This window comes from Theropithecus gelada, chromosome 5 (assembly GCF_003255815.1).
Source record: "Theropithecus gelada isolate Dixy chromosome 5, Tgel_1.0, whole genome shotgun sequence".
NCBI classification, from domain to species: Eukaryota; Metazoa; Chordata; class Mammalia; order Primates; family Cercopithecidae; genus Theropithecus; species Theropithecus gelada.
The window spans coordinates 30,837,761-30,862,620 of NC_037672.1; positions in this window are offsets into that span (position 1 = coordinate 30,837,761).

Below are 24,860 nucleotides of genomic sequence, written 5' to 3' on the forward strand. Positions count from 1 at the left end.
ATAACTTCTGATAGATTTATTAAATTTTTATTAAATAAGTTCTGATGGATTTATTAAATAAGTTTTTTAGTATAAAATCCTTAAAAAGAATGGAGTAATGTTGACATGAATTAAGATTATTTATCTCAGAAATGATGTGAGATGGTATAAGAAATTTCAATAACATTGGTAGTTAGGGATGTGACTTAAGAAAAAAGAAGAAAAGGTAAACAAATTATCCCATCCTGGGTGTCAGGAAGAATGACAGGAAGAAAGCAGTCCAGAAGACAACTCTGGTTTTGAATGATAAATTCATAAGTAATCGATTTAGTATAACAGTTTCTTATGGATGATGTAAAAGTTACTATGGTTTAAAACCATGTAAATGTATTATTTTATAGTTTCTGGAGATCAAATGTACAAAATGAAACTAGGCTAGAATCAAGGCTGTATTTCTTCTGGAGGCTTTTGTAGATCATCTGTTTTCTTGCCTTTTCCACCTGGCATTGATGTCCAAATTCCTTGGTTAAAAATTACCTTTTCCCATCTTCAAAATCAGGAACAGTAGTTTGAGTTATCACGTCCGCTTATCTTGACCTTCTCTTCTTCCTTCCTCTTCTGATTTAAAATACTCTCATGATTACATTGAGTGTCCCTGGATAATTCCAGATACTCTTCTCATCATAAACTTAGCTAATTAACAACCTTAAATTTATCTGCAATTATAATTTTCCTTTGCCATACGACATAACATATTCATAGCTTCATAGGATTAGGATGTAGAAATCTTTGTGTGTCTATTATTATGCCTACCACACATGGATAGAGAAGAGAAGTCGGCCTAGTGCAGTGGCTCATGCCTGTAATCTCAACACTTTGGGAGGCAGGCTGAGGCAGGCGGATCACCTGAGGTCAGAAGTTCGAGACCAGCCTGGATAACATGGCAAAACCCTGTCTCTACTTTAAAAAATACAAAAAATAGCAAGATGTGGTAGTGGCGCCTGTAATCCCAGCTACTCAGGAGGCTGAGGCAGGAGAACCGCTTGAATCTGAGAGGCAGAGGCTGCAGTGAGCCAAGATCTTACCATTGCACTACAGTCTTGGTGACAGAGCCAGACTCCATCTGAAATAAATAAATGAATGAATGAATGAATAAATAAATAAATAATAAGAAGAGAAACCATCCAATTATGAATGTTTTGGATTATTTCACTTACTTGGTTTATTTAATAAAATTCTCTTTTACTAATATATCCCTGTGGCACTCTGTCATTCTTACTCAGTTTTACTCTACATTAGTCTACCCAACTTGTTTTGCTCTACCTTAATAGATACTACATATTTTCCCTAAATAAATTATTATAATGTTATCCACTTAATATTAAACACAATTTTTTTTAAAAAAAGCACTTGGCTGTCTTATTCTTGAGTACTGAATAAAATATAAATTTCAGTTCTCTTGTTCAATATTCTTCATCACACAATCTTTTACTTTTAGTTCTTCTCAAAGACTCCTTACATCAGCCAGAAAAAATATGTGAAAAGTTCTATATCTGTTTCAGAATCTTTTCTTTACCTTTTTTCTTTAATATATAAGGTGTTGGAAATACAAGTTTATATTGTGTCAACACGGGAATGTTTTTGTGCATCATTAAGGGTAAAGCATTCAACTGTTGTGTAAGGTTTGTGAGTATCACAGGTGTCAGCAGACGAATTTTTAATAGTTTTTTGTTTGTTTGTTTGTTTGTTTGCATATCCACAACTCTCCACGCAAAAATAAGAGTGCCTCATTAACATTTATTGTTTCTGCAAGGTCAAAAAGAGAAAGCAGTCAGCTCAAATTATGGCTATTGTAAACTAGCAATGTGTTACTAGACAACTCCTAACACCCACAATTTTTTATTTTGATAATTTTAAATTGAAATGAGAACTATGCCCATATCCCTGGTCTCCAAAAGCATTTAGTTAAAAATAAAATTGAAATGTCAGTACATTGCATTCATTTTAAGGAAAAATCAGGAATGTATTTGTTATCAAAATTATTTTACTACTATGTTGTTCATATTATTGTTGAACTAGAAAAAATATTATGTAGTAGGTTTCAGGGTATTCATTCTTACTTATTAGGACTTTCTGGTCAAGAATTAAAAATTTGCTTTTTAATTATCTGGGAAAATACAGAAAATAGTGTTGCGATATAGAGGAGTCTCAGAAAATTCCTTCAAGATCCCAAACAATCATGGATCATAGGGACAAGAACCAAAAGAAATTAAGAGAAGAATTTATCTCATAATGTAATTTTAATTTTATTTTCCTTTTCCTCATTCCCATGATTCTTCTGCCTTTCCTCTCCTATTCTCTCATCTTTCTTTTCTTCTCTCTCTGCTTTTTCACTTCTAAAATTCCCAAACGCTCAGACTTTTAGCCCTATTCAGAATCCACAGGGTTTCATCTTGAGTGTATTCGATAGAAGCTCCACATCTGCACTGTAACGATGACCTTGAACTGTTCATTCAGTACTTTTGTGCACCTGTTATATGCTAGTCACTGTTGAAGAATTTTCATATACGGCAATGATGTTCAAAGATAATCCTGTTTTTATATATCTTATATTTATTGGAAAGAGACAGGCAATAAACAATAGACAATGACTAGCAGATTGTGTACCCTGTTAGGAAATAATGAACACTATTAAAACAACAACAACAACAACAACAACAACAACAACAACAAAACACTAGAGAAGGCTGGAGTGGCCAGAACTGTGTTTAGAAGTAAGTTGCAATTTTAAGTCAAATAATCAGGGAAATCATATTTTATGGGCAATATTTTTGTGTGCTCCTTGGCTACAATTTTCTGAGAGTTAAGTTGTAGCTGATCTACCTCAGGTTAGCAACAACTCCATTTCATACTCAGATAGTTGGATAGTTTCTATGGCATTTTACAAGTAGTCATGCCCCATCTATACAGCTGTAAATTATGAGCTCATTTACCATAAAAATACAAACTCGAGCGGGCGTGGTGGCTCACGCCTGTAATTCCAGCACTTTGGGAGGCTGAGGCGGGCGGATCACGAGGTCAGGAGATCGAGACCATCCCGGCTAATACGGCAAAAACCCGTCCCTACTAAAAATCAAAAAAAAAAAAAAAGAAAAGAAAAATTATCCGGGCGTGGTGGCGGGCACCTGTAGTCCCAGCTACTCCGGAGGCTGAGAAAGGCGAGAACCTGGGAGGCGGAGCTTGCAGTGAGCCAAGATCATGCCACTGCACTCCAGCCTGGGGGACAGAGCAAGACTCCGTCTCAAAAGAAAAACAAACAAACAAACAAACAAACAAACAAAACAGAGATGTTCTAATAATAGTATTTATTAGATTAGACTTCTCTCCTATTCAAATATCATAAGTCTATTTACCAAGAGTTTTCAAAATATTTAAAAGGGGATTATACCGGGTCACATGTCTGCTTTTCTAATCAGCAACTTCTCCTGGATAAGAATCATGGTGTAGCTGTTTAATTTGTGGCTACTCGGGGTACATAAGCCCTGCTGTACACTATTTTCCACTATATCTGATTGATATCCAAATATTATTTTCAAGTCAAGTGAAAAATTACCAGTGTAGTAGGAATAACCTAAGAACCGTGAACAGACTAATTGCTGTAGTCAGCTCCCCATAAACTGAGTCACTAGGGGATACTGTTTCACATCTTTTGTTCAGATTGTAAGAGTAGAGGATTTAGAAAGAGTTTATAAACCAGCAGAACAATCTTCTTTCTACAGAGAAATTAATATGGAAGTTTCTTCTAATACCAGTCATTAGTAAATGACTGATCTGAAAGAGATAGCTAAGAATAATATTCTCTTGCTCTGACCTAGTCAGATGGAATCCTCCTGATGGTATCTCTCCCTGGGGATTGAAATCTACTTATGGACATCTCTGCCGTCTGCTGTGATGTTTGCCTGTTTCTTTATATTTTCCATTTGACCCTCACCATTGCCTGCCTTTTTCAGGCTCTCTGATTTGTCAGGTGTACTATCTACCCACAAAACTGGTAATAAGAAGAAATTTATTAATTATTTTCCTTGACTCTATACCTGAGCAGACGTCATAGAGTTTAACTGTCTCTGTCACTTGATAATGGACCTGTATTCACAGTCCCAACTTGGCTATGTGGAATGAAATTATTATCCTTCTCAAGTAGTGTTAAAAATATGTATTGTTAACACCAATTATGCTGCATCTTCTGCATTATGAGCACTCTGTGAGTACTCATAAACTCATATGTTGCCCAAATCCACTGTTAAGGCAAAATGAGAAAAAAAAAAAAAATCACTGAGAGGTGGGAAAAAGATTCAGTTGTATATTTGTATTTTTCCTACTTCTTTATTCATACTCTCTAATGCCAGAAATCTTTCCAGGGTAGTACTCTATCTATGTATATTTCTTCCATATTCAATTTAGAATAGTTGAATTAACTACAACTTTTATTTCACATATTTTAAATGACAGTTCATTTGCTCTATGGATGGAGAGGGATAAAGAATGTCCATTTAATATTGTTTCAGTGTACATTTCTGTACTTGGGTTGCAGTGAATGTATATCCTGATCAGAAGAAATATATTTTGGGTGAGAAGGCTGAATTAATAATGTGCAGTTACAAACCCTTAATTATACTTGCAAGGTCGCTTCTGTTACTGGATAAGTGACATCTAGAATATATTAGGGGTCAATCTTGGTTAATACCCACTTATAGCCACATGGGACTACCATTAATGATGCGATGTATTCCATTTGCTGGCTATGCACTGGACTACATCCTTGGAGAATTTTACCCACCTCCATTTCCAAATGATTCTTATCCTGTTAACACTGAGTGCATTCTTTATATTAGCCATTTCATTCAGTACAAGAGGAATTAGTTATGTCCATGACCATCAGTGCATGTCCTGAGCACAGCATATCCAATTATTTCATGAATACAGTAATGACTCTAGGAATCTGATTTAGACATCAACATTAGTGTTCCAATCTCTGTCCAAGCTGGGAAGTGGATTATATTTATTTTTTATTTTTCTACATTTTGGTACTATTCTCAGGGATCTCCATTACTTACTTTCTCCCTTCTTGTAATTACTCAGAGAAACCCTATGTGGGGTTTCTTTTTTGTCCTATTACAGAAGTTATTTTGCCTGGTAATATAGTAAGTCTGTTGGCTTCAGACCAGGAGTTGTAAAAATTCAAATAATCTCCTAAAAATGAGATCCTACTGTTATTTTTTCTATTATTTTCTACTGTTATTTTTCTATATACAAGAGGCAGCTTGTATCTCTGCCTCTTAAACTATCATTCCTTTATCTTCTTCCAACAAGTATTACTGCATGCAATCAGAATACTGCTGCTTTCAAAAGTACAACCTAGTCTTTAGTCCAAACAATATCATCTGTGAACTAGGGAGTTGCCTTTACCTTGGATGGAAGAGAATTATAGAATTCAGACCTACAGCAATGGCAGTGTGGAGGTCCTCCTAGGGCTCAACAGTTGGCCCTATGGGCAGTGAATCTATCTTCTCATGCATGCAGTATTCTCACTACTCTTGAAATTCATTCTTTAGCATGCTCTTGAATATGCTATTTCCATATCGTAGTGAGCTTTAATGTGCTGCTCCTTGACTATTTGAACATCTCTCAAATATCACCCAAGATATAATTGAAAATTCTGTCCTAAGAATTATCTAATACTCTTCTGTGTTTACGGGAGTGGAGAGTTTTGACCAATGCTCAGTAACAAGTTAGCAATTGTCTTTTAAATGAAAAATTTCATGTCTAAGACTCAAGAGTAGCACTATTTTGCCAAAGTCTAGTCTCCCAGTGTAAATACATTCTGAATGCAGATATTTCTAAAATTATCTGAGCTGCTGGATCACAAGGTCCCAGTGAGACTGCCTGTACCACTGTGTCTGTGAATTACTTCATGATTGTTTCTGCCCCATTTAGTTACAGATTTCTTTCCAATGACCTTGTGAATAGGGTTCAATAGGATTCCTGTTTGAGGAATATTATTTTGCCAAAACCAGAGAAATCTGTTAGCCTCTGAGTTTCTTGCTTATTCACAGTGCCTATGAGAGGTAGTAACTTATTCCTCACAATTCGAAGACCATTTTTGGTTGCTTAATATCAACTTATTCTCAGGGATTTTACAGATTAGGCTGAACATTGAATCTACCATAAGCCTCTATTAGTCACATGAGTGACTAAGGTACTTAACTTTTTATGAGCTTCTTTCTCTGAAGATACAACCATCATAATATTATCAGTATAGTGTACTACCAAGTCCAAACCCTGCCTCCTAGATTTTGACAATATGCAGATATGATAGCTCTGTAGGAGAACAGTGAATTTGTAATAACTTTAATTCAATAAGAATGCAATCTCTGCCTGGTCACGTTCCAAGATTGAGATGAAAAAGAATATGATAGATCCAAGGTCGTAATATCAAAAAATATTTTGATTATAATTTCAATATGTCTTCCACTCGAGAGAAAGTAATGTGGTTGTTCAGCAGCGGAATGGGAGGTTTGGTAGAATATCTTTAATGAAATGAAGAAGTCAAACAAAAGCATCCATATGGATTGAAAAATAAACATTTTAAAAACTAGTAGCTCCACAAAAATGTAGCCCGGGGAGATTTTTAAAGAAAATTTATCTTCATTGAAAAAATGCCTTATTCATTTCTGCAATTTAAGGCCCTAGCACAATATCTTGCATATATTTAGCATTTAAAGAATATATTTTAATTAGTTTAAACAACATAGTATTTTAAACAATCTAATTTTGTAGTTGATATTAGAGTTGGGAGTAGGGGCCAGGGAGAGGCAGAAAGAAGAAAATCACAAAATCTTATGCCACTTCAACAGTCTATATTTTATAGAATCTTTCTACGTAACTACTCTCTCTCTCTCTCTCTCATGAATACTTAAGCACAGCTCCTTCTGTTCTGAGCAATAACAGTGGTTGATGTACTAATAAAGATGTACTGAGCTGTATAAAACCGAAGTTGAGTTGTCAAACTGAAGAGCACAAACCCACTGCTGTCTCCTGCATACTCAGGATTTAAACTACGCTCTGTCCACAGCAAAACAATCTTCAAAAGGAATATATCACCATACTGGAAAAAAACACTGCATTTCTGACTTGTTGCTGTCATTTCATTATTGAAACAAAAGCCTCAAACTTTCCCTCCTTTTTTTCCTTTCTTTCTTTTTCTTTCTTTCTCCTTCCTTCCTTCCTTCCTTCCTTCCTTCCTTCCTTCCTTCCTTCCCTCCCTCTCTCCCTCCTTCCCTCCTTCCTTTCTTCCCTCCTTCCTTTCCCCTCCCTCCTTCCCTTCCTCCCTTCTTTCCTTCCTCCCTTCCTTCTATACTTTTTTTTTCTTTCTGTCTTTCTTTTCTTCATCTTTTTTTCTTTCCAATTCTATCCAGCACTTTGGGAGCCCAAGACAGGTGGATCACGAGGTCAGGAGTTTGAGACCAACCTGGCTAACTTAGTGAAACCCTGTCTCTACTAAAAATACAAAAAGATTTTAGCTGGACATGGTGGCAGGCACCTGTAATCTCAACTACTCAGAGCTAAGACAGAAGAATCACTTAAACCCGGGAGGTGGAGGTTGCAGTCAGCTGAGATCCCGCCATTGCAATCTAGACCAGACAACAGTGTGAGACTGTGTCTCAAAAAAAAAAACAAAAAACAAAATATCTTAAATTAAAAGTAAAATTTTGAAAATTATTTTCTCTAAACTTTGCAGCAAACTTTTATTCATAGTTGCCATAATGCTAACACTAAACTATATTAATTTATTAGTGATATCCTAGAAATAATAAAATGTATTCTGTTAAATTACAGGCAAATTGCACTTAAATTTTATGACCATATTTATAAATGTGTACATACATACATTTATGTACATACATACACAAAATCACACAGTATGTGGATGTATATATTTAATTTCATGTTCAGACTATATGTAGACTCAGAATAGAAAAAGACATACTTAAATCTTTTTTTGGTAAGATAACACTATTAATTCAATTATTCTTTTTGAATTTTAGTCAGTTTAAAAATAGAGTACTTCTAAGATTTAGTTTTTATTGTAGTTCATGAAAATCTTACTTTGAGAAGGTGGCTTCATCATAACAACTTGATGTAAATTGGATGAATTCAGACCAATGAAGAAAAGAAGAGACAGATGTAAAGTTTAAGGCACACTTCATCTCTTAGGTTGGTTTCCGGCAGTAGAGTCTGTTGAATTTTCAGAGTCTTCTGTATCTTTTGTTACAATTCCTCATTTAGATGTGTGTTTTGCAAATATTTTCTCTCAGTCTGCGACATGTCTTTCCACTGTATTAATACTGTCTTTTGCTGAGCAGAAGTTTTCAATTTTAATAAAATTCAACAAATCAATTCATTCTTTCATCGTTCATGCTTTTAGTATTGTATCTTGAAACTTATCATGTTCAAAGTCACTTAGATATCCTCCTATGTTTTCTTTTAGAAGTTCTATAATTTTGCATTTAAATTTAGGTCTATGATCTATTTTGAGTTAATTTTTATGAAAGGTAAAAAGACTTTGTCCATATATATATTTTTGCCTATATATATGTTTTTGCCCATACGGATGTACATTTTTTTCTAGCACCATTTGTTGAACCAGTTATACTTCATTTAATTGCTATAACTACTTTTTTTTTTTGTCAATGATCAGCAAACTATATTTGTAGGGATCTATTTTTGAGTTTGTTATTCTGTTCTATTGATCTGTGTGTCTATTATTTTGCCAATGCTGCATTACTTATGACTGTAGTTGTTTTGAAGTCAGGTAGAACCTCCAAGTTTTTTATTTAGCTTTAATATTGTTGGCCACACTGGTCTTTTACTTTCCATGTAAACTTTAGAATCACTTTGGTGATATTTACAAAATGGTTGGCTGTGCTTTCTATGGGGATTGTGTTGAACCTATAGGTAAGAATAAGAATAAATATGTTGGCATCTTAAAAATATTGAGCCTTGCAATTCATGAACAGAGAATATCTTCATTTATTTAAAATTTTTATTTCTCTCTTCAGCTTTTTGGTAGTTTGTATTCTTTACTTATTTTGTTAAATTTATACCTAAGTATTAAATGTTTTGATGCTATTGTAAATGGTATTATGTTTTTAATTTCATATTTTATTGTTAATTCTAGTACACAGAAAAGCAATGGACTTTTCTGTACTAACCTTGTATTCTATAGTTTTCCTATAATTACATATTATTTACAGAATTTTGTTGTGTGTTTGTCTTTTCTGCTTCTTTGGGATTTTATACATAAGCAGTGATGTCAGTTTTTTTTTAAAGACAATTTTACTTCATGTACATTTTTTTCTTTTTTACCCTATTGCACTAGCTAAAACTTCCAGTACAATTTTGATTAGAAGCTGAGAGAGAAGACTTTCTTACCTTATCCCCAATCTGATGAAGAAAGAGTCCAAGTTTTTGCAGTTAAGGATAATGTTATTCATAGATTTTTTGTAGGTTTTCATTTGTTCTTTAATCAAATTGAGAAAGTTCTGCTCTATTCCTAGTCAGATGAGAGCTTTGTATCTTAAATGGGTGTTAGATTTTTTTTTTTGAAAAAACTAAACTTATTAATACGATCACGAAAATTTTAATACCTGAATAATTTGAGTATACATTCACAACAGATGCCAGATGCCGATCAGGAAAATTATGTTCTACACAGGAGTTTTTCGTGTGGAAGAAAATGAATTGACAGAGAAGGTTAAACATTAAAAAAAAAAAAAAAACTAAAACTGCTTCTGTCTGTCTATTCAAGAGTCCAGCTGTTTCTACAGATGACTTCACAGATTACCAATATATAATTTTCTTTTATTTTTATAAAATATATTTTCTTCCTAATCTCTGTTATCAGTAATTGCAAATCTCTCTGGAAAAATGCTACCCAATACAATAAACCCATAAACTTATACTCTCACATTCAAAACAATAATGAATATCACCCAAAAGTCTTAAAATTTGACATGTAAAAATAAGCCTTGAAATCTACATTTTGCTAATCAATAGCGAAACTGACATTTATTCTGTTATATTCTGATTAGTTAATTACTTTTGAATTTTCCTTTGTGGTGGCTGTTTTCATATTTATGTCTCACAGGTGAAATACTAGGGACATTAACTCCTTGCTACTCATATGTAATATACATGGTTATAAAATTAGTCCCCTTTTAATTAATTTCTTTTGAATATTTATGATATTACTTTTAAATCATTGTTTAGTGATTTTAATTCTTCTGGCTTTATTTATAAGAAGGTAAGAAGGGAGACTCAATTTTTTTTTTAAATTGCTGAATATTACCACATTTATCAAAAATTATTTTTCTTTTTCACAAACTTTATATGGCATATACATTATATAGCATATAATTTATATAGCACAGACTTTATAAAGCCTAAATTATATGTTATATAATGTATATGCATATGCCATATGATGTACATATGATGTATATGTATAAACTGTATGCTGTATATATAATATATATGTATATGCTATATAATGCATATACAGTATATGTATATGCTATATAATGTATATCTAATGTGTATGTATACTATGTAATGTATATGTTATGTATATGACTATGCTTTGCAATGTATATATTATCTATATGTATACACTATATAATGCATATATAATGTATATGTATATGCTGTATAATGTATATATAATGTGTAGTCATATGCTGTATAGTGCATATATAAAATGTGTATGCATATACTATATACTGTATATGTACATATAAAGTATGTTTATGCTATATAATGTATATGCATATGTAATGCATATGTTTATGCTATATAATGTATATGCTATATACTTTATAGCATAAATATAGCTACATAATGTATAACTATATTTTAAAACATTATATATTAAATGCTACATTTAATATAACATATATTAAATGCTACATTTAATATAACATATATTAAATGCTACATTTAATATAACATATATTAAATGGCATATAATTTATGCTATATAAACTGTGGAAAAGAAAAATAATGTTTGATAAATGCTGCTAATATTCATTAATTTTTTTTTAAAATTGAGTGTAAAATGTTCTTTAATAGTTAAAACAACGATTTTGTTCTTCTTCGGAACTTTAATATACGATTCCTATGGCCTATCTTTTCTTGTCTGAATTCATAGTTTTAATTATTGTAGACTTATAATACATTTTTTCTGTTAATGTGACAAAGCCCTCGTTATAAAACTTACAAAATATTTTGAGTATCTCCATAGGAAGATTCCAATGTTTTCCAAATTCTATGGAAATACACCAAAGAAATAATTTTAGAAGTACAATGGGGCAAGTAATGTGTGTGAGTAGAGGAAGTCAAGTAACTTTGTGAAATAGGAAAGCATAATTAATACACATTGAAATTATCAATTAAATATGCTGAATTGATTGTAGGCAATTGATAAAACAGAAGAATGTAGCCCTAAAATATATATAAGCATTGAATGTATGCTGAGTAACATTCTCATTTAAATAGGTAATATATTGTTTACTAATGATTTTTTAAAAATAAACTCACCAGATATTCACCCAAAGTATACTCCATTTAAATTTAAAAGTTGGATGTAAAATTAAGAGTTCAAAACAACTATAATCAATTTATAATGTATCATATGTAGTTTTGGGGAAAATGTCTCAAATATAGGGGACATCCAAAATTCTTAGAGCAAAAGCACAAATTGTTACCATTTTAAAATGTGTATATAAAATAGTCAAAGAAATAAAAATGAGATAATATTTTGAACAACAAAGAAGTAAAGACAGATGTTAATAAAATATTTGAAAACTTTAAATGAGTAATAACAGGGTTAGAAAAACCCTTGCCAATGAAATAAATAAGCATTTCAAAAAGAACTGCAAATTAGAAGAACATGTAAGTAATGAGTATCATTTTCACAATATGTTTGCTAAATCTTAAAAAGGGAAAAATCTTAATCATGGAAGGTTGTGATTAAATGGACCACCTTTTTGAAAACAAATTAACAATAATGATAGAGTTCCAGACATGCTACCCGCAAATACGGAACCTTTGGCATTTGAGAAAACAACAGAAGCAGGAAGGTCTCTCTGAGCAACTTCGAACATTCTACCCCAAGCCATAAAAGAATCCTCCAACCTTCTGCTAAAGTAGGTCGTAAGACCCTCATTCCAGAGGTGCCCTCCTTTAATGTAGAGAAATGTCCTTATTACTGACGACAGAGATACACAGAGAAAAATCTGAACAAACAGGTTTATTAAGTCTCCCCAACCTGAGTTTATTACCATCAGATCATATTCCTTTGTTCAATTATACTTCTGCATGGCTGTGCACTCTTCACCAAATCTAAGAATAAACATACATTTTTATCCTAAAATGTCTTTGGATTAGCTATTTCTTTGGGTTTTTGTTGCTAAAAGACTTATGTGTCATGTAAAACTTACATTAAATAAATTTGTATGTTACTTTCTTGTTAATCTTTCTTTTATTATAGGTATCTCAGGCATAAGCTTTGCCATGAGTGAGGAAAAGTTACTACTTTCTCTCTCCTAGTATGTATACATGGAAAATTTTTAATTCTTTAGAAAAAAATTGTTAGAGTTGTTTATATCTATCTAATTACAAAGAATAACTGAAACAGTATTATGTACAAAGTATGATAGTAAAATGAAGACAGTGCTGATTTTAAAGATCTTTGAAATTTGCAAAAGTAAATGTACTAGCATAAAAAGGCTGATGTTATGATATAAAAATAGGATATAACTCTATATAATTTATTCTAAAAGTTTTGGCAGAAAAAAGAAATAAAAATATATTAAAAAAATTTGTATGTGCACATTTAAAAAGCTTACTGTTCATAATGAATAGATGAGAGTAACAGGAGTGAGAAGTGAAAGTTGACCGTGTGGGAACAGATTATATAGTTCTTTTCTTTTTCGTAAGGATTTTTGAGGACACAAAAAGGAAATCGCTAATGAATTATTTGATATCTTACAATGTCACTAACTAATGCAAAGTTGGTTAGTGACCAACTTTGTAACAGATACAAAGTTACATATTTGACCAGTTTCTCAAGGTTTTCAAAAATAGCGAACACCAACATAGATAAGGATATTAAATCTGCCTCTTCAAATGGTGCTTTAATGATAATTAAGTAATTTTATACTACTTATCATGAATCTTTCAAATCCTCACACTTCTTGATGTAATATACTCTTTCTGAAATTCTGCTCTAAGTATTTTTACCACAGGTTTATTTATAATAATCAAACATTAAAAACAACAGTTCTAACCAACAATTACAAAAGAGGAATTTATAAGCATGCCATGATTGCTATGTTTTTTAAGAGCTTAATTTGTTCTTTTCCCTACCAGAATTTGGAACCAATTGATAAACAGAAAAAAAATGGGAAAATTAAAATCAAAATTATCTCTTTATAATGTTTATTATCAAAACATCTTTATTGCATTAAACAAAGTAAACAAATTTAACTAGTTGTGCACTTTCTTACTTGGACATTTGTGGACCTCTGCAAAAATGTCCTGACCTTTTCACCACATGCCAAAGAGAAGACTACAATAAATAATGTATGAAGACTGGTAGATATTGAAAGACAACCTGTAAGTGGCTGAACAACAGAGACCTGGCTATTTATTTCAAATTCATGAATTAGTGAGAGCAAGAAGTGAGAAGAGTCACTATTAGAGATTCTAACAGAGAAATATTAAACCAGAGGAGAGTAAGACATCCTCAAATAATGGTACACCATAAGATGAAACCTGCATAAATTGTAATTAAATTTATGGATCGTTGTTAACTAACACAACACATAGTTAATACAATGCACAGTAAAAATTCAGAGTACTAAAATGTAGCTTCAATTTGAATTTAGCTTTGTAAACAGATATTTAGAAATAAATGATACATAAATATACAAAATACCAGTAGGTTTTCTCCCCCTTTTGGAGTAGTGTTTGCTTGATTTTTTTTCATTTCCTTACAATTTTAATTATTTAAAGACGAATACATACATATTCAAAAGTCCACCGAAATTACAGACAGCCTAACAAAATATAGTAAGTACGATTCTTCTTTTTATTTTTACTATTTTTCTCTGACAGATATTATATGCTTATATAGCAGTTTTAGTTTTATGATTCTTTTAATTTGAATCATAAATTATTTTACTGATTGTTTATTTGTTCATAAAAAATTTACCAGCTGGGCAGGGTGGCTCACGCGTGTTATCCTAATAGTTTGGGAGGCCAAGATGGGAGGAAAACTCGAGCCCATAGCTTTGAGACCAGCCTGGGGAACACAGTGGGACTGTCTCTATCAAAACAACAACAACAACAACAACTGAGCATAGTGGCATGTACCTGCACTCCTAGCTACTTGATTAACTGAGGTGGAAGGATCACTTGAACCCAGGAGTTGGAGGCTGAAGTTAGCTGTCGTAGCGCCACTGCACTCCAAGCTGGTTGACAGAGTGAGACCTTGACTCTTCAAAAAAAAAACAAACAAAAAAAAACCAAAAAAAGTTTCCATTCATGTTGCCTCTACTGTTTGACCATGACTCAAAATCTATAACTTTAAAAAAAAGTTGAAGCTTGATAGAAACGTATGAAATAAAATGCTAAAAGTAAAACTGAAATGTATCATCAGAGAGGAAAAGAGTTAAACAGCTTTTTTTTTGTAAAATATATTCAAATCTACAATAATCTCTGAAATTCTAGTAAATGAAACAAAATCTCTCTTTTTCTTTTTCATATACATGTAAAGAAGATAGATGAAAACTTAATTTTAATTTTCCAGATGACCATAGGTAGGGTTAGCAGAATAAGCAATACGACCAGGACACATCAGTGTGGAATGATAAAAGTGGGAAAAGGTTAATGGAATGTGAGTGGGCACTACCTGGGGAAGAGGGCCTTGGATTAAATCCATGTTCAGCCTACAGCTGGTTTACGAAAATTGGAAAAGCCTTCTCCACAGATCTCAGTATTTTGCGTCATAGAATGATTTTTAAATCAGATAATATCCAAGCTCTTGTTCACTTTTAAAATTATATTTCTAGCCTTTTGATACATCTGGGGAAGTCATTCTCATTGTTTTTAACTCTCCTTTTGGCTTGTGTAGTTTGTGGTAATTAGAAACCCTCAACATACTTAGGGTGATATAATATAAAAATTTCAGGCGATCAAATGAACATGTATTAGTTAAACACAGTCCAGAAAATTAGATTTAGTAACTGAAACAAGAAATTGATTTAGGCAAATTAAAAGGGAGGGCAGTTTTTGCGACAAGGAAATGAGTTTAAAGAAAGTATTATTGCCTTCTTATGTAATAAATATCTAAAAAGTAAATTTCCAGAAAAAACATACATTTTAGTCTTTATTGATAAGAATTGAAGAGTAATATCAAGAAGGTTAACTCTGCTCTTCAACAATATAGTCATTAATGCATGCTACCATTTAACAAACACATGACATTAATTATTTGACAGGCCATGAACTAATTACTGAAGATATGTCCTGGCCTTTAGAGAGTGTGTAATTTGGATGACATTGATCTAAAACATTCTTAGAGATTTAATTATTGTCTTCAAATCATCTTGAATTATTTAAATTTTCTTCTTAAATTTATCAAGCAAACTTTTGAGCAAATATTTAACCTTATCATATCCACATTTGGAGAAAAATCAGGGTAAAATATTCTGCTGCCAAACCTAATAAAAAATGCTTCTAAGTTCTCAAACATTGTACAGACCAAATTAAAATAATAGAGCCTTGATCATTGTAATTATTTTTATAGAATTAAAACAATTATATATGATTTTGATAATTCAGTAAAGAAAACATGTACTGTTAAATGATTCTCCAGTAAAATATTATATTAATAATGAAATATTGAGAATTATAGCAAATTTAGAAAGAAAAGAATGGAAGAATACTTACAGAAGAGAATGACATTTTTGTTCCTATTCTCCTTTAATAATTTCTTAAAATTTTATCTCTCCTTTCCCATTTAGTGTTTTGTCTTGTAACTTTTCTAAACACGTACTTTGAGGTCTGTTAGTACGCCATATTTTTCTTTTTACCATCTATATCTAGCCTAAGTCTAGATAAATTGTAATTGCTTAATAACATTTTACTGACTGTAATTGATACAACAATTACAATTTTATCTTACTTTTCTATACCATTTTTACCTTACAAGCTCATTTACGGTACTTTTTCCTTTTTGATTATTATTTTAATAAGTAATCTAAACTCCTTGGTAATTCAGATCTTCATAACACTAAGATACTTATGATTGCTTTCATAAAAATGTGAAAGCCTTTAAAAAAGCGTATTGTTGAATGAAAAGCAGTATCTGTGAAGTCATTGAAAAACACTCTCCTTGAAAAGAGGGTAATACTGCAAAACTCTGTTAATATTAAGAAACTTGTTGTTTGGCTTTTAGAGTCACAAATAAGATTTTAAGGAGAGGGTGAAAGAGAAAGAAAGATTACATTTAAATAGCTATCTCACCCCAACTGCTTTTAAAATACTTAAACCCAGTTAAAATTACATTATTATTAACAAATGTTTAAATGATTTAAATCACTAGAATTCTTAAAATATGAAATATTACTGTATGCTACACTTAACGATAGTTTTTCCCATAGCAATAAAAGGTGCCTAGAGTAAAATGTTAACTCTCTAAAAAGAAATGCAAATATATTAGAGGAAAATATGATTGTGTTTTTAGTGTTTTATATATTTAAATATATTAAAATGCACCTTTGTAGTTTAATTATACAAACAAATAATATTAATCTAAAAAGAGCACCTTTTAATCATTTCTAATAATCGAAGTAGTGGATTTTTTACCACTATTATAAAGCTCACATAGAAATAGCTTTTTTTTTTCTCCTATAGTCTCTATATATAAAAAAAAAAACCTTGGTGATTTCAGTATAGAGAAAACCCATATATTGTGAGTAGTGTAGGAAAATATAATTATACAAGAAGCCTAGTCTTTGAGTAAAAAGTCTGGTTGAATATAATTTGGTGTCTCTCTCTCTCTGTCTCTCTACTTCTTTTCAAATTTATTGAAGAGGAACAGTGAATTTGGATATATTTACACATGATTTAGTATTACAAAATATTTTGAAATGTAGGAAGAAAACTCTTTAGTTAAAAGAAATATTAGCCATTTAGTTAAAAGCTAAAATAAGCTATTTAATAAGATTTCTTAAGAAGATGAAACATCTTAAGAAGGAACTTCTTACCACACACAGCTTGACTGCTTGAAATCTGACACTTTCTCAACACTTAATGATTTTCTTTATATCTTAGACAGAGGAACCAATGACTTGTTGTAGGGCATATTTAAAAATAATGTCCAAATTCTTCAACAGGACAGAAAAAAAAATAGAAATTACTTTCTGAATCATATACAACCAAAGACTGTGTTGAGACTCTATTCATGGATGATATCAAGCTTCAACGTTGAACTTTCTCACTTTGATGATGATGTGCTTATTGACTTAGCATCAGCCAGAATATATAAGGAACACATCAGTGTAACCATCACCACAATTTGTGAATCCTTGTTTTATCTGAATATATGAAATTATTCGATATCACTAAACATTTGTTGCCAATATTTCATTCAGGATTAAGTTTTCTAATGTAATAGAATACAGCAAGGTAGGAAATTGATTGCATATGGAAAGTGACCTATATGTATAGAAGTAGTTGTGGTTAAATTCCATATTCTGACAGTGATATGGGTTGGCTATGTCCTTACTCAAATCTCATCTTGAATTGTAACTCCCACAATTCCCACGTGCCATGGGAGGAACCCAGGGGGAGGTGATTGAATTGTGAGAGTTGGTCTTTCCCGTGCTGTTCTTGTGATAGTAAATGAGTCTCATCAGATCTGATAGTTTTAAAAATGGGAGTTTCTCTGAAAAAGTTCTCTTTGCCTAGCACCATCCATGTAAGATGTGACTTGCTCCTCCTTGCCTCCTGTCATGACTGTGATGCCCTCCCAGCCACATGGAACTGTGAGTCCAATTAAACCTCTTTTTTTTGTAAATTTATCAGTCTCGGGTATGTCTTTATCGGTTAATACAGACAGTTTGAATTATCTGAGAAGGATTTAGAAATGCAAAAGGTTTTGAGGGAGAAACACCTGTATTTGTAAAGGGGGGAGGGCATAGGTGTGGGTAGGGAAAGCATAATGCAGATATGTAACCCATGAAAAGAGAGGTGGAAGAAAAGAGGATTTGCTAGGAGGAGCCTAGTAAATGCAGTGCATCTGTGAGAATTTCTCAGCTAGGTCATTGGAGGAATTCTGAGCAAAGATTTCCTATTAATGGAGCCCACTCCCTTCTTGGCTAAAAACGATCTGGAATCTGGTATCCTTGCCATACACTTTCAGTGTAAAATCTCACACATTCATTGCTTTGGCATGAGTGCTACAGCTTGAAGCTATCAAGTAATGACATGGCTCCTAGAAAGGTCTTTTGTTAAGGGAGATATGAGCGACACACTTCATGGCTGCCATAGATACCTTGGTGGAAATACAAAATAATCTTGCTCTCATTGATATTATAAAAATTTTAGTATTATTTTATTGGTTTATTTTATTAATTCCAACCGCAAATTATGGGGTATCTAGAAAGATTTACCTAACATTGTTGCTGCACTTATTGAGCAACTTGCAGATGAAAATATTTTTAAAAAATAAATACACGGAAAATAACAATACAACAGTAAAAAAAAAAATACAAATGAAAAAGTATAACACATGTTTACATGACACTTAAATTGCATTAGGTATCATAAGTAATCCAGAGATGATTTAAGGAATATTTTAGGAGGTTATACGCAAATACTAGGCCATTTCATAAAAGGGACTTGAGCATCCATGGATTCTGATATCTGTTGTAGGGGGTGGAGGAAGTCCTAGGAACCGATGCCCTCCTGAGGCCAAGGAATGACTGTAGTTGATACATTCACTTTGATTGTTTCCATAGTGCTGGAATTAAGGGAAACAAAGATGTAATACAAGAGAAAAAAAACCAATTAGATGTCACTACTTGCCTGAACTGTTTGTCATTCATGCCTTATATACATAGGCATTTTATTTGCTGTTTAGATTCGGTTCCCAAGAAGCAGAATTTAAAATGAGAAATCAAATAAGCCTGATTTATTAGAAATTGTTTCCTGACAAAACCTGGGAAACTCATGAAAAAAAAAAAGGGACTGGAAAAAAAAAAAAAAAAAAAACACCAAGTAAATAGGCACCGACACTAAAAGTCCATCAAGCAAAGTCCCACCAAAAGCAATTTTGGTTCAGTTACACATGGAGAAAAGCACTGGAGACCCTCAGTCTCACACCTCATGGTCAATTGATCAGTAGGGGAGAGAACTCAAGTGTATGTACTCCTGCTGGAGTCAGCCTTGACTAAGGACTGGCACTGGAATGACATAATCTCTCAGGTACTCAGCTTCTACTTTCACGCAGCCCAAGAAGGCTCTGGCAGCCTGAAAATTGTCCTCCCACTATGAGACTCAGACACTGATTGACAGAAATAATTATACATTATATCAGCCACTGTGGAAAGCAGTTTGGAGATTTCATAAAGAACTCAAAACAGAAGCGTGATTGAACCCAGCCATTCTACTATTGGGTGTATGCCCAGAGGAAAATAAACTGTTCTACCAAAAAGAAATATGCATTCCTATGTTCATTCCAGCACAATTCACAATAGCAGGGATATGGAATCAACCTAGATGTCCATCAGTGGTTGTCTGGATAAAGAAAATATGGTACATATACAACATGGAATACTATGCACTCATAAAATAAATGAAACCATGTCCTCTGCAACAACATGGATGCAACTGGAGGCCATTATAAGGGAATTAACTAAGGAACAGAAAACCAAAGACCACATGTTTTCACTTATAAGTAGGAGGTAGGCTGGGTGCAGTGGCTCACTCCTGTAATCCCAGCACTTTGGGAGGCCAAGGCGTGTGGATCGTGAGGTCAAGATATCGAGACCACCCTGCCTAACACAGTGAAACCCTGTCTCTACTAAAAATACAAAAAATTAGCCAGGCATGGTGGCGGGCACCTGTAGTCCCAGCTACTTGGGAGGCTGAGGCAGGAGAATGGCGTGAACCCAGAGGCACAGCTTGCAGTGAGCCGGGATCACGCCACTGCACTCCAGCCTGGGCGACAGAGGGAGACTCCGTCTCAAAAAAAAAAAAAAAAAAAAAAAGGGGGGGAAGATCGGAGGTAAACATTGAGCACACATGGACAGAAGATGGCAACAATAGACAATAGACACTGGGGACTACTAGAGTAGGGAGCGTGGGAAAGGGTGCGGTTTGAAAATCTATCAGATACTATGCTCACTCATTACCTAGTTGATGGGAATATTCATACACCAAAGCTCAGCAACATGCAATTTATTCATGTAACGAACCTGTACATATACCCACGGAGCCTAAAATAAAGGACAAAAACAATTTTTAAAAAGCACCTCCTACCACCATGCAGTTCATAAACAAACAATCACAAATATGGTAGGCTTGCCAAGTGCTTTTGTTGTGCATTATTTATTACCATGCATTTGTATGATTGCAGTAGACTTTACTAATTATTACTTTTTAAAGCATTGTATTTATAAAGCATTGTATTTATTCATTGTATTTATTTAAGCATTGTATTTATTCATTACAAAATAAAAGGCTTGAACAACAAAAAAAAATGGGAGACGTCATAGACTACAACATAACATGCAAAGTACAAGAATAGCAAATATTATGTTTTGGCTCTCTTTACTATATGAGAATCTCTTTTGGGACCACATTTCAGAAATTCTTGATTTAGAGTAACATACTTTTCTTTTCTTTTCTTTTCTTTTCTTTTCTTTTCTTTTCTAGAAAAAGTCTTGCTCTGTCACTCAGGCTGGAGTGCACTGGCAAGATCTTGGGTTCCAGCACCACTGCCTCCCGGGTTCAAATGATCCTCCTACCTCAGTCTTCAGAGTAGCTGGGATTACAAGTGTGTGCTACCACGCCAAGCCCAGAGTACCATTTCTTTTAACTGAAGAAATGTTAATTTATAAAACGTTGTGTGGGTAATTTATAAAAACATACCCACACATCATTGTTAAAAGAAGTAGAATTTTTGAATAAGGTTGTTTTCCACATTTAAATGGTAATGAAACTCTGTCCAAAGCAATAAGTAATAAATTAATTACAATGGAGTATTAAAGGACAACATTATTTTGAATTGGAAGTGGTTAGTCAGACTTTCAGGATTATTAACAATCTGAGATTTGTGTATTTACATAAGATTAACAGTGTGAAATTGAATAATATAAAATATTCCTCATAATGTCTTAGGTAAGTCTTACCAGTTTTTGATGAGAGTAAATATAAGAAAATATCCAAAGGAAGAGATGTTTAAATGAAATTGGGGATAAAGTTGGCAGCCTATGGATCATGTAATGCCTGTAAATATGTTTTCTTTTTTCTGTACATTAAAAACATTTTTGCAGTATTTTCTGGTTACATAATAACTCTAATTTTCTAAAAGTTTCATCACTTGTGTTCTTTAAAATTAATTAATTTTAATTGGCAAGTAAAAATTGTCTCATTATTCTTTATTATATAAATTTATTAGTGCCTGAAGCATATGAGTTTGTGACTTTTGTACAAAACCCCGCTGGTTTAGCATTCAGCGAGAAATAAATTTGGCTCTCACACTCTTCAAAATTTGAAAGGATGTTCATTGCAGTGATAATCCAGTAACCTGGGGAAGTCAAGCTTACATTTTTAAAAAAGCATTCTATACATCGGAGCTGAAGAAAGCACACTTAAATCCACACTTTGAGAACATATTTGATGACCTAATTCCTATAAATAAGCAAGTATTAGAGGCTATTACTACTGACAAACTTTACAATTGATCTGAATCTTTTCTAGTTTTTGCTATTCAGGTAACTTAAGATCGATGATGATACTGAACTGCAGGTGGGGAGCTTTCTAAGACTTACTATGTGGAGTGTATAATGCAGAACAAATAAATTTGCCAATCATAATGTGTGTGTGTGTGTGTGTGTACACACTTTTTTTTTTTTTTTTTGAAACGGAGTCTCCTTCTGTCTCTCAGACTGGAGTGCAGTAGCTTGTCAGGTGTGTCACGGCTCACTGTAACCTCCATATCCGGGGATCAAGCAATTCTCCTGGCACAGCCTCCAGAGCAGCTGGGACTGCAGGCACGTGCCACCACACCCAGCTAATTTTTTTGTATTATTTATTTATTTATTTATTTATTTTTTTGAGACGGAGTCTCTCTCTGTCGCCCAGGCTGGAGTGCAGTAGCGCGATCTCAGCTCACTGCAAGCTCCGCCTCCCAGGTTCACGCCATTCTCCTGCCTCAGCCTCCCGAGTAGCTGGGGCTACAGGCGCCCACCAAAACGCCCGGCTAATTTTTTTTTTTATTTTTATTTTTTATTTTAGTGGAGACGGGGTTTCACCATGTTATCCAGGATGGTCTAGATCTCCTGACCTCGTGATCCGCCCGTCTCGGCCTCCCAAAGTGCTGGGATTACAGGTGTGAGCCACCGTGCCCGGCCTTTTTGTATTTTTAATAGAGACGGGGTTTTACCATGTTGGCCAAACTGTTATCCAACTCCTGACCTCAGGTGATCAGCCCACCTCAGCCTCCCAAAGTGTTAGGATTACAGGTGTGAACCACCTTGCCTGGTCCAATATGTATATATTTCTAAAAATTTCATCTTGCAGATATTTAATTTGTTTTTATTAACTCAAACACAGAATGGAAGCCCAAAGAAATCCATTTTAACGCAACGTAAAATCTGTTGTTTATAAAAGCATCCGAACTGAAAATATTGAGCCTTTATGTGGATCTATCTTAAAATAGCTCTAGAAATTTTCTGATTAGTTTGTTGGTAAGGGTATACAACTTCCTGGTAGTCTTCGTAAAACCAGTAAAGAGTAACAAGTCCTCAAGTATAGGACCAGTTTCAAATTTTCTGTTCTAAGGAATATATTTAAAACAAGGTAGTTTTATGGATATTTACTTTAAAAACATTGCCTTAAGTAAGATAATAAACGATAACACCATTGAACACAACAATGTTGTCAGAAACAACATGAAGTCATAGAACCATAAAGCAGAGTCTACTGCCAATGTCCTGGCCCCACCTATATATTGCACTGCCTCACAGATCAGGGGCATCAGACATCACACGCCCACAATTCATGACTTGAGAAAGACCGCAGAAATATCTTGGGACCCACACTGTAGATTTTTTTTTATTAGTCTTCTCTTCGTATTCCTATAACATATTTTTAATTTGCTTTGAGAGATTGGACTGCTGTCATTTACTATAGTTACTGCTACTGTGGCCTTCTCTTGACCGTGAGGCAGATGGTCCCAGGTGCTGTCTCAGCCCTGTTTGTCCTCCTGGGGTCTGAACATGCCTATATTTTTAGTTTCTGCTTAGCTTCTGACTCATCTTTTATAGCTTGCTGCTGAACTTAACTATTAACTTAAGGGTTTATTGTGCATTTAATGGTTTTTCCATAGAAAACCATGACTTAAGTATGGAAATTGAAAGTAAGTGACTTCCAGCTAAGTTGTTCTTAAATTTTCTCTTTGATACATCCTTTTTGGTTTAAATACATAGCAATAATAGATAAACTACAGAACTGAAAATAAAACTGACAAAGTGCAACTAAGGACAAAGATAAACATATTACTGTGCTGAAGAAAGATCAGGACTGTTAAGAGTAATGGCTAAAGTGAAGTCCTGCTAGTTTTAAGGATCAAGGAGAGGAACAGAAAGTGTAGCTCAGAATTTAGCATCTGCACGTTGAAAGAACTAAAACTCCTGTAGAAATGGACGTGAAGCCAAAAGAAGTCTGGTGAAAAGCAAAAACAAACCAAACAAACAAAAATCCCACAAATGTTTCCAATATGCTATTACCTCTGATTTTAGCAAGCTGTTGGCTGATGAAGCTGGGGGACTCATGCATAGCCAGCCTCAGGAAGTGAACCCAAAGGCCCACTGGGTCTATATTTTTGATATGGTTTGGCTGCGTCCCCCTCCAAATCTCATCTTGAATAGTAGTTCCCATAATCCCCATGTGTCATGGCAGGGACCAGGTGGAGATAATTGAATTATGGGGGCGGTTCCCTCATTCTGTTCTCCTGATAGTGAGTTGGTTCTCACAAGATCTGATGGTTTTATAAGGGGCTTCCTATTCTTTTTTTTTTTTTTTTTTTTTTTTTAGAGGGAAATCTCGCTCTGTCGCCCAGGCTGGAGTGCAGTGGCAGAATCTCGGCTCACTGCAAGCTCCGCCTCCCGGGTTCATGCCATTCTCCTGCCTCAGCCTCCAGAGTACCTGGGAATACAGGTGCCCACCACCACACCTGGCTAATTTTTCATATTTTTAGTAGAGACAGGGTTTCACCGTGTTAGCCAGGATGATCTCGATCTCCTGATCTCGTGGTCTACCCACCTAAGCGTCCCAAAATGCTGAGATTACAGGGGTGAGTCACCGCGCCTGGCCGGGACTTCCCTCCTTACTGGGCATTCATTCATTCTCTCTCCTACCACCCTGTGAAGAGGTGCCTTCTGCCATGATTGTTAAGTTTCCTGAGGTCTCCCCAGCCATATGGAACTTTAAGTCACTTAAACCTCTTTTCTTTATAAATTACCCATCTT